Genomic DNA, 11,832 nt, shown 5'->3' with positions numbered 1-11,832 from the left:
GGTCCAGCGCATCAGGCTGGACAAAAGAGAAGAGTTCTGGGTTCTTACATCAACCCAAACCCAGGAAACTGTGGAAGTAGCATCCAAAGTCCAACCATACATGCCAATAACTTTGAACTAAAGCCACAGCTCATCACCCTTGTTCAGAACAATTGTTCATTCGGAGAAAGTGTGCAAGAAGACCCCAATCAACATCTAACCACCTTCCTGAGGATATGTGATACTGTAAAGTCTAATGGTGTTCATCCTAACACTTATAAACTACTTTTGTTTCCCTTCTCACTCAAGGACAAAGCATCTAAATGGCTCGAATCCTTTCCAAATGAGAGTTTAGCAACCTGGGAAGATGTGGTGAACAAGTTCTTAGCAAGATTCTATCCTCCTCAACGGATCAACAGGTTGAGAGCTGAGGTACAAACATTCAGGCAGCAGGATGGTGAGACTCTATATGAAGCATGGGAGAGGTTTAAAGACTTGACAAGAAGATGCCCGCCAAATATGTTCAATGAATGGGTGTAGTTGCACATTTTCTATGAAGGCCTTTCGTATGAATCAAAGAAGGCAGTAGACCACTCATCCGGGGGATCTCTGAACAAGAAGAAAACCATTGAAGAAGCCATAGATGTCATTGAGACTGTAGCAGAGAATGACTACTTCTATGCTTCTGAAAGAGGAAATACTAGAGGAGTGATGGAGCTGAACAATGTGGTTGCACTGCTAGCTCAAAACAAGATGATTACCAAGCAATTAGCTGACCTCACCAAGAAGATGGAGAGGAATCAAGTAGCAGCAATCACCACTTCAGCAGCAACCCAAGAAGGAGTGAATGAAGAAGCAGAGGGTGATCAGGAACATGCCAACTACATTGGGAATTCACCTAGGCAGAATCATGACCCATACTCCAAAACGTATAATCCTGGTTGGAGGAACCACCCAAACTTTGGGTGGGGAAATCAACAAGACCAAGGCCAAGATCAGAGACACCATAACCCCAACAACAATGCAACTCACCAACACTCAACACAGAGGTCATACCAACACCCACGCAACAACACTTCTCAACATCCATACCAAAGTCAAAATGGCCCTTCTCATCCTTCCAATCTCAACTCTCCATCATCGGAAGAAAGACTATCAAGGATTGAGATTCTACTTGAAGTCATATGCACGGAGATTCAAGATAACAAGGTGTTCAAAGAGGAGGTGCGAGCCAATATCAAGAATCAGGGAGACACCATCAAGAGGCTGGAATTTCAAGTGGGATACCTATCTGAGAAGATTCCCAAACCTACTGATAGCTTCCCAAGTGACACAGAGAAAAATCCGAGAGGTGAAGCAAAGAAAGTCAGATGGGAAGATTGTAAGATGGTTATTATAAGTGATAAGGAGACTGAGGAAGAGCCGAACAAACCATCAGAACAACCTGAAGATACATCGGCAGGAAAGCAGGAAAAGAATCATCAAGAAACCACAATTACACAGAAGAAGCTGCTGAGACCCTATGCACCCTTTCCCCAATTACTCGATGGTGGTGTAGAGAAGAGAATATACTCAAGGTTTCTTGACATATTTACATCTCTCCATGTAAACATACCATTCATCAAGGCCCTCCAACAAATGCCTCATACATTAAGTACATGAAGGAGCTGCTGACCAAAAAAAGCTCACTCAAGGGAGGACAAACCATAGTGATGAATAAGGAGTGCAGTGCTCTCATTCAACCAGGGCTACCTACAAAAAGGAAGGACCCAGGGAGTTTTCACATCCCCTGTGCCATAGGAGAAATAATGTTTGATAAAGGACTCTGTGATCTGGGAGCCAGCATCAACTTAATACCTTTATCCCTTATGAAGAGGCTGCAAATCAATGAGCTGATGCCCACAGACGTAGTCATCAGGCTGGCAGACAAAACTCAAAAACAAGCAATAGGAGTGGTTGAAAACGTGCTGGTGAAGGTTGGGAACTACTTCCTTCCCACAGACTTTGTCATACTGGAAATGGAAGAAAGTCATCTTCACCCAATCATATTGGGAAGACCATTCTTAGCTACAGCCAGAGCACTCATAGATGTGGAGCGAGGAGAGCTAATACTGAGGGTACATGATGAATAACTCACCTTCAATGTCTTCAAACCCTCACAAGAAGCAAGTCAGGAAGGTAAGGAACTAAGGACAGAGCATGACAGAGCAATGGTGGGAGAAACAAGTATTGAGGCACAAGCTGTACACTCAGGAATTCCTTTGGGGTGATGAATAAAATAATCAGTAGCTGTCACAGCTAAAGGAAACTCAAGTGGAGCCAAAACCACCAGAATCATATAGGACCAGCAACAAAATCTCCCTAGGAAAAGAGACCACAAAGAGCAGGATAACAGCAAAAGAAACAAAGAAGAAGATACCAAGGAGATGGAGGAACAAAAAGATCCCTACAGAAGATTTCTCTCCAGGGGATAAAGTGATCTCAGCTTACTTCCTAGATATCCCACCTCATCTTCCCACCATCCCATCTCAGTTACCTAAGGTTTTCACCATCAGCAAAGTTCTCTCCCTAGAACATGTAGAGATCATTGATGAAGCCAATGGATGTAGGTTTACTGCAAGAGGGGAAGATCTGAAGCATTACCAACCACCATGACAAAGGAAGAACATCAAGCTAGTGACCTAAAGAAGCGCTTCATGGGAGGCAACCCATGTTTTACATGCTTTTAAAGTAGTGAATAAAGCAAGGTTCATGGATCGCAAATCAACTTTGACATATCCTTGAATAAATCCTTTTATGCAACATATAGTGAAGAACAAGTTTGGTGTTCAAGGCACACTAAGAGGACATGAATGCAACTCATAGCATGTCACTCTTAGCACCTTAAACAAATCATCTTACACCACATTGCCACAAACTAAGTTTGGTGTCACCAAGGTTGCATATATGGAAATTTAATTAGTCAGTTGGTTTGCATTTGTGAATAGCATTTAGTAGTTAACAACAAAAATTTTAAAAAGTAGTTACTCTTTCTTGTATTTTTTAAAGTTTGCCGCCACTTCCCACAATTTTATTTTTTCTTTTATTTTGTAGGAGGATTAATGGGACAATTGAAGGGTTCGGCTACCACAAAAGGAGAGAACTGTACACGTATCTCCATGGGGATTGCATTGGGAAGTGTTGCCATGCAACATTGGAAGAAGAACAAGCTTGGAAACTGAACCAACACCATCATAAAGTTGATGATCCTTGTGCTCATCCCATGCTAAACCCCATCTGTCCAACACACAACCACCCCGTCAATCCACACCTTTCATTTACTCATCACTTTCCTATATAAGTGATTCCTAGTCCGTACTTCCCTTCACATTCCAACAACCATTTCTTCAAACTTCTCACTCTCGAAGTACAACTCTCCAAGCTACACCCTATCCAAACCTAACCGAATTCCACCACTCATCACTCACCTCAACACCTTCACTTTTCAAAAATCATTCATGACATCATCAAGCTCTAAAAGAAGAAAGGGGAAGGAGCCGGAGCAACGCCCCTTTGATGAAAAGAAGTTTAGAACATTTTACCATGCACTTCAAATTGGATGGATGGCTGATAAGGAGATCATATATGAGCTAGGCTTTCAAGTCAAAAAAACTGAGTGCCCCGAAATCACGAAAAGAAAGAGAGAGGATAGAAAAGAGTCATGAATCAGTAAGGAAGGCACTTGAAGATTGGAAAAAAGCTAGACTAGCACGTATGCAAGGAAGCACAAGTGGACACAAAGAGGACAAACAAGAAGGAGAGCGCGAATAACCCTATGAGTAAAAGGTGGTGGAGTTCCCTCATTGTTCCATCTTTCTTTTTCAAGTCTTTTAAATAAGGAAAATCATGTATGAAATAGAACATGCTTCCATAGTAGCTTAGGAATTTTCAATTCTGTCTTCAAGTTTGCTTTTGCCTAGGTCTATGCTTGCTAGTCAAATTGCCTGCCTTCATTTTTATCTTGCTTATTGTATGCTTGTCCTTTTAAGTCCAATAAAAAGAGATGTTATGAAAGATCAGAATGATGTTCAAGTTGTGGAGTAGGTCCTTAAATTTGTGGTGTAGTAATCACTTAGCTAAGTTGGTTCACCAACCAGGTGGGAAGGCAACTATCTGTCCTGAATCATATACTTGAAACACACCCCATGAGACTAGCTAAATAATAAGATCCTAATAAGAAAAAGGAAAAGAACAATAAGAGTTGAAAAAGAAAGAAAAGTTAATAAAGAATAAGGCTAGGCACCAAGGGCTTGAATCTTGAGGGATGTGTCTGTGGTGCTCTTGTACCAAGGATCTACTTGGATGAATAAGTTCTTAGGAGTGCTTCATCACTTGGTAACTTGGGTTAACTAACCCGGGATTATCAATTGAAAATCCACTATCAAGAGCAACCTTGCTACAGAACATTTAGTAACCTAAAGAGGTGCTGGACACCAAGACCTCAAGGAAAGAAAATAACAAACCATGTGCCTGTGGTGTGCATGTATGGCGGAGAGAGACTTGAGGGAGTAAGTCCTTAGGGGTGTTTCAACACCTAGCACCTTGAACCAACTGGTTCAGGAGTGTTGGCTGAAAGCTTATCTTAAAGAGTCACCCCCTCACAGAACACTTAGCTTAAGGAAGAAATAAACCTTGGAAAGACAAAGGGATTAATAAATAAAAGTCTCAAAGGGTGCAATCAAGTGAGTATTCCAAGGCATGATAAAGGTCTGAAAGCCAGTAAAGGAATGAACCTAAGTTGCTATGCATGAAACCTATAAAACCAAGAACATGACTTCCACAATAATGATTCATTCCTCTTGTCATTTTATTCATCATTCTCTTGTTCCAGTACTTGCTTAGGGACAAGCAAGTTTTAAGTTTGGTGTTGTGATGCCAGGGCATTTTGGCCAGTTTCACTGACCTTTTCTTTATGGTTTTAAGGTAGTTTCATACATTTTCTTAGGAAATAAGCAAGTTTTGGGTAAATAATCACTTACATCTTGATTCAAGCAAACATTGTGAATTTTACATGATTTCATGAGAATTATGCATGAATTAAAGGACAAATTGAATGATGCATGTCTCATAACTTGGATCAGAGCTTTGATACACTTTATTGCTTGATTTCAGGATAAAGGAAGCAAGGAAGAACCACGTTAGTCTAGCTAACGTGACCACTAACGTGGAATGAAGGCTAGCTTGCAACGTTAATGAGAAAAGTGATTGCCAATAACGCCTTCGTGAGCCATCATAGCCCACGTTAGTTGCCACGTTAACTATGTTAACGTGGAAGCTAACGTGGAAGAGAAGTAGAACTCCAACGTTAGTGGTAAAAGTAAGTGCCACTAACGTTCCAAAAGGGGCAATTGGCCACGTTAAGAGCCACGTTAACTTAGTAAACGTGAGCTCTAACGTGGAAGAAAAAGATGATGCCAACGTTAGTGAAACTCACCTTTGTCACTAACGTTGGACTAAGCCCATATTGGCTACGTTAAAAGCCACGTTAACCTAGTTAACGTGGACTCTAACGTGGAGGGAGCAAGAATCACCAACGTTAGTGACACTCACCTTTGTCACTAACATTGGATTGAGCCACGTTAGTTGCCACGTTAATTACATTAACGTGGAAGCTAACGTGGAGAAGAGGGATGATGAGCGAACGTTAGTGACACTCACCTTTGTCACTAACGTTGGAGATGGCTATCAATACCACGTTAGAAGTCACGTTAACCTAGTTAACGTGAACTCTAACGTAGAAAGTTGGGGCGTTCTAAAGCGTTAGAGACAAAGGTAAGTGGTGTGCGAAATCATGATCTTTACTTCCTTGGTAACGGTGCTAAAAACTTCATATGCACGTTCATATTCTTAATTTTTGTTTCACAACTTCGAACAACTAACCAGCAAGTGCACTGGGTCGTCCAAGTAATACCTTACGTGAGTAAGGGTCGATCCTACGGAGATTGTTGGTATGAAGCAAGCTATGGTCATCTTGTTAATCTAAGTCAGGTGGATTAAATTATTTTAAGAAATTATAGTGGATGAAAATAAATAAAATATAAAATAGGAAAGTGGTACTTATGTAATTCATTGGTGAGAATTTCAGATAAGCGTGTAGAGATGCTTTCGTCCCTCTGAACCTCTGCCTTCCTGCTGTCTTCATCCAATCAATCCTACTCCTTTCCATGGTAAGTTATATATTGGGCATCACCGTTGTCAGTGGCTATATCCCGTCCTCTCTGTGAAAATGGTCTGATGCGCTATCACTGCATGGCTAATCATCTAGAGGTTCTCGAACATACTGGAATAGGATTCACCATCCTTTTACATCTGTCACTACGCCCAGCACTCGCGAGTTTGAAGCTCGACATAGCCATCCCTTCCCAGATCCTATTCGGAATACCACAGACAAGGTTTAGACTTTCCGGATCTCAGGAATGGCCATCCATGGGTTCTAACTTATACCACGAAGATTCTGATTATGAAATCCAAGAGATACTCATTCAATCGAAGGTAGAATGAAAGTGGTTTTCAGGCACACGTTCATAGGGAATGATGATGAGTGTCACGATCATCACATTCATGTTAAAGTGCGAATGAATATCTTAGAAGTGGAATAAGTTGAATTGAATAGAAAAACAGTAGTACTTTGTATTAATTCATGAGGAACAGCAGAGCTCCACACCTTAATCTATGGTGTGTAGAAACTCTACCGTTGAAAATACATAAGTGATAATGGTCCAAGCATGGCTGAATGGCCAGCGCCATAAAGGTCTAAGATGAAACTAAAGATGAAAACTCAATAGTAAAAAGTCCTATTTATAAAAACTAGTTACTAGGGTTTACAGAGATAAGTAAATGATGCAGAAATCCACATCCGGGGCCCACTTGGTGTGTGCTTGGGCTGAGCTTGAAGTTTACACGTGGAGAGGCCATTCTCGGAGTTGAACGCCAGTTTGTGACATGTTTCTGGCGTTGAACTCCACTTTGCAACTTGTTTCTGGCGCTGAACGCCGGACTGCAACAAGGAACTGGCGTTCAACGCCAGTTTGGGTCATCTAAACTCGGGCAAAGTATGGACTAATATATTTCTGGAAAGCCCTGGATGTCTACTTTCCAACGCAATTGGAAGCGTGCCATTTGGAGTTCTATAGCTCCAGAAAATCCATTTTGAGTGCAGGGAGGTCAGAATCCAATAGCATCTGCAGTCCTTCTTCAACCTCTGAATCTGATTTTTGCTCAGGTCCCTCAATTTCAGACAGAAAATACCTGAAATCACAGAAAAACACACAAACTCATAGTAAAGTCCAGAAATGTGAATTTTAATTAAAGACTAATAAAAATATACTAAAAACTAACTAAATCATACTGAAAACTATGTAAAAACAATGCCAAAAAGCGTATAAATTATCCGCTCATCAGTAAGTGTCACTAATGCTCTCGAAGATTTGGCAAGCCTACGTTAAAGGCCACGTTAACTATTCTAACGTGAACTCTAACGTAGGGAGAAAGGGGTACTCTTAACGTTATTGAAAAAGGTAAACCCCACTAACGTTTGTGAAGGGCCAAGGGTCAACGTTAGTGGTCACGTTAGTGCCACTAACGTTGAAGTTAATGATGAGCGGATAATTTATACGCTTTTTGACATTGTTTTTAGTATATTTTTAGTTGGATCTAGTTACTTTTAGGGATGTTTTCATTAGTTTTTATGATAAATTCACATTTCTGGACTTTACTATGAGTTTGTGTGTTTTTCTGTGATTTCAGGTATTTTCTGGCTGAAATTGAGTGACTTGAGCAGAAATCAGATTCAGAGGTTGAAAAAGGACTGCTGATGCTGTTGGATTCTGACCTCCCTGCACTCAAAGTGGATTTTCTGGAGCTACAGAACTCGAAATGGCGCGATTCCAATTGCGTTGGAAAGTAGACATCCAGGGCTTTCCAGCAATATATAATAGTCCATACTTTGGCCAAGAATTGACGACGTAAACTGGCGTTCAACGCCAGCCTTCTGCCTAAATCTGGCGTCCAGCGCCAGAAAAGGATCCAAAACCAGAGTTGAATGCCCAAACTGGCATAGAAACTGGCGTTCAACTCCACAAATGACCTCTGCACGTGCTACACTTAAGCTCAGCCCAAACACACACCAAGTGGGCCCCGGAAGTGGATTTATGCATCAATTACTTACTCATGTAAACCCTAGTGACTAGTTTATTATAAATAGGACCTTTTACTATTGTATTAGGCATCTTTTGATCAGTTGTATGCTATCTTAGATCACAATAGGGGGCTGGCCATCTCGGCCATGCCTGGACCTTCACTTATGTATTTTCAACGGTAGAGTTTCTACACTCCATAGATTAAGGTGTGGAGCTCTGCTGTTCCTCAAAGATCAATGAAAGTACTACTGTTTTCTATTCAATTCTTCTTATTTCGCTTCTAAGATATCCATTCGTACCCAAGAACGTGATGAAGGTGATGATTATGTGTGACGCTCATCACCATCTCCCCTATGAACACGTGCCTGACAAACACTTCCGTTCTACATGAATTAAGCTAGAATGAATATCTCTTAGATCTCCTAACCAGAATCTTCGTGGCGTAAGCTAGAATGATGGCGGCATTCAAGAGAATCCGGAAGGTCTAAACCTTGTCTGTGGTATTCTGAGTAGGATTCAATGATTGAATGACTGTGACGAGCTTCAAACTCGTGATTGTTGGGTGTTAGTGACAGACGCAAAAGGAGGGTGAATCCTATTCCAGCATGATCGAGAACCGACAGATGAATAGCCGTGCCGTGACAGGGTGCGTGAGCATATGATTCACTGAGAGGAGGGGATGTAGCCACTGACAACGGTGATGCCCTTGCATACAGCCAGCCATGGAAAGAAGTAAGACTGATTGGATGAAGATAGCAGGAAAGCAGAGGTTCAGAGGAACGAAAAGCATCTCCATTCGCTTATCTAAAATCCCTGCCAATGAATCTACATAAGTATCTCTATCCCTTTTATTGTTTATTTTAATCTAATAAAGTATCATGTTTAAATCCGCCTGACTGAGATTTGCAAGGTGACCATAGCTTGCTTCATACCAACAATCTCCGTGGGATTCGACCCTTACTCACGTAAGGTATTACTTGGACGACCCAGTGCACTTGCTGGTTAGTTGTATCGAAGTTGTGACAATTATGAATTAAGATCAAAGCACCAAGCTTTGGAGCCATTACCAGGGATTGTTCGAGCCTGGACATCACAATTTCGTGCACCAAGTTTTTGGCGCCGTTGCCGGGGATTGTTCGTGTATGGACAACTGACGGTTCATCTTGTTGCTCAGATTAGGTAATTTTCTTTTTGTTTTCTTTTCAAAAATTTTTCAAAAATATTTTCAAAAATCTCCCATCTGTTTTCGAAAAAAAAAATAATAAAAATGTTTTCAAAAAATTTATATTCAAATTTTTTAAGAATGAATTCTAGTGTTTCATGATGATTTGTTGAAGCCTGGCTGGCTGTAAGCCATGTCTAATTTTTGGACTGGGGTTTCAACTTACCATCACAAAAGAAGAGATTCTCACATACTTAGTTATTCTATACTTGAAAAGTATCCATATCTGCTGAAGCTTTCTTTGAAAGCTTGGCTGGCTAGTGAGCCATGTCTAATTCCTGGACTGAAGCTTTAGACTAACATGGCAAGATTCCTGGAATTCATATTAAAAATTTTGGAATCCTTATTTTTTCTTTTAAATTTTCGAAAAATATAAATAAAAATCCAAAAAAATTAGAAAATCATAAAAATCAAAAATATTTTGTGTTTCTTGTTTAAGTCTTGAGTCACATTATAAGTTTGGTGTCACTTGCATATGCATCTTGCATTTTTCGAAAATATCATGCATTCATAGTGTTCTTCATGATCTTCAAGTTGTTCTTGGTAAGTCTTCTTGTTTGATCTTGATGATTTTTTGTTTTGTGTCTTTTCATGTTTATCATATGCATTTTTGAATTCTTAGTGCCTAAGCATTAAAGAATTCTAAGTTTGGTGTCTTGCATGTTTTCTTTGCATTAAAAATTTTTCAAAAATATGTTCTTGATGTTCATCTTGACATTCAAGGTGTTCTTGGTGTTCATCTTGACAGTCATAGCATTCTTGCATGCATCACATGTTTTGATCTAAAAATTTCATGCATTGCATAATTTTCATGTTTTTCATAAAAATTTCAAAAATCAAAAAAAATATCTTTCCCTTTTTCTCTCATCAAATTCGAAAATTTGAGTTGACTTTTCAAAAATTTTTAAAATCAAGTTGTTGCCAATGAGTCAAATCAAATTTTCAATTTGAAAATCTTATTTTTTTCAAAATCTTTTTCAAAAATCAAATCTTTTTCAAAATTATTAGTTATTTTCGAAAATTTCAAAAATATTTTTCAAAAATCTTTTTCTTATTTTTATACCAAATTTTCGAAAATAACATAATCAATTAATGTTTTGATTCAAAAATTTGAAGTTTGTTACTTGTTAAGAAAGATTCAAACTTTAAAGTTCTAGAATCATATCTTGTGATTTCTTGTGAATCAAGTCATTAATTGTGATTTTAAAAATCAAATCTTTTTCAAAACTAATTTTATCATATCTTTTCAAAAATATCTTCTTATCTTATCTTTTTCAAAAATATCTTTTCAAATATCTTTCCTAACCTCCTAACTTCTTATCTTTTCAAAATTTGTTTCAACTAACTAACTAACTTTTTGTTTGTTTCTTAACTTTTTCAAAACTACTTTCTAAAATATCTTCTTATCTTATCTTTTTCAAAAATATCTTTTCAAAATATCTTTTCTAACTTCCTAACTTCTTATCTTTTCAAAATTTGTTTCAACTAACTAACTAACTTTTTGTTTGTTTCTTAACTTTTTCAAAACTACCTAACTAACTCTCTCTCTCTAATTTTCGAAAATATCTACCCTCTTTTTCAAAAACTTCTTCTTAATTAACTAATTATTTTTATTTTTTATTTTTGATTTCAAAAATTTTCGAAAAAAATACTAACCTTTTTCAAAAAAATATTTTCAAAAATCACTAACTCTTTTTCAAAATAATTTTCGAAAATTATCCCTCCTCCATCCTATTCTATTTATTCATTCATATCCTAACATCCCATCTCACATCTCTTCCATTCGTACAGTTGCATTTCTTCCTTTACATCACATTCTTTATCACCCCTCTTGTCTTCCACTCACACAGGGATCCCTATACTGTGGTATAAAGGATCTCCATTATTATTATTATTTTTCTGTGCCTTCTTCTTTGTCATATGAGCAGGAGCAAGGATAAGGACATTCTTGTGGAAGCAGATCCAGAACCTGAAAGGACTCTGAAGAGAAAATTAAGAGAAGCTAAAATACAACAATCCAGAGATAACCTTTCAGAAATTTTCGAACAGGCAGAAGAGATGGCAGCCGAAAATAATAATAATATAAGGAAGATGCTTGGTGACTTTACTGCACCTAATTCCAATTTACATGGAAGAAGCATCTCCATTCCTGCCATTGGAGCAAACAACTTTGAGCTGAAACCTCAATTAGTTTCTCTGATGCAGCAGAACTGCAAGTTTCATGGACTTCCATCTGAAGATCCTTTTCAGTTCTTAACTGAATTCTTGTAGATATGTGATACTGTTAAGACTAATGGAGTAGATCCTGAAGTCTACAGGCTCATGCTTTTCCCTTTTGTTGTAAGAGACAGAGCTAGATTATGGTTGGATTCACAACCCAAAGACAGCCTGAACTCTTGGGATAAGCTGGTCACGGCTTTCTTAGCCAAGTACTTTCCTCCTCAAAAGCTGAGC

The 11,832-nt window shown here is 38.7% G+C and overlaps 1 non-coding gene across 1 annotated transcript; it reads right to left on the bottom strand.

Moving 5' to 3' along the window:
• Window positions 1-396: 396 nt before the first annotated feature.
• On the bottom strand, window positions 397-503 carry LOC148576139 (small nucleolar RNA R71). Its single transcript, XR_015902857.1, has one exon. It is a non-coding gene; the product is annotated as a small nucleolar RNA R71 (small nucleolar RNA).
• Window positions 504-11,832: the final 11,329 nt, after the last annotated feature.

This window comes from Arachis ipaensis, chromosome B1, assembly GCF_059453495.1.
Source record: "Arachis ipaensis isolate K30076 ecotype BB chromosome B1, ASM5945349v1, whole genome shotgun sequence".
In the NCBI taxonomy this organism is placed as follows: domain Eukaryota; kingdom Viridiplantae; phylum Streptophyta; class Magnoliopsida; order Fabales; family Fabaceae; genus Arachis; species Arachis ipaensis.
The sequence above is the reverse complement of the archived record's forward strand: the minus strand, read 5'-3'. Positions and strand labels throughout refer to the sequence as shown.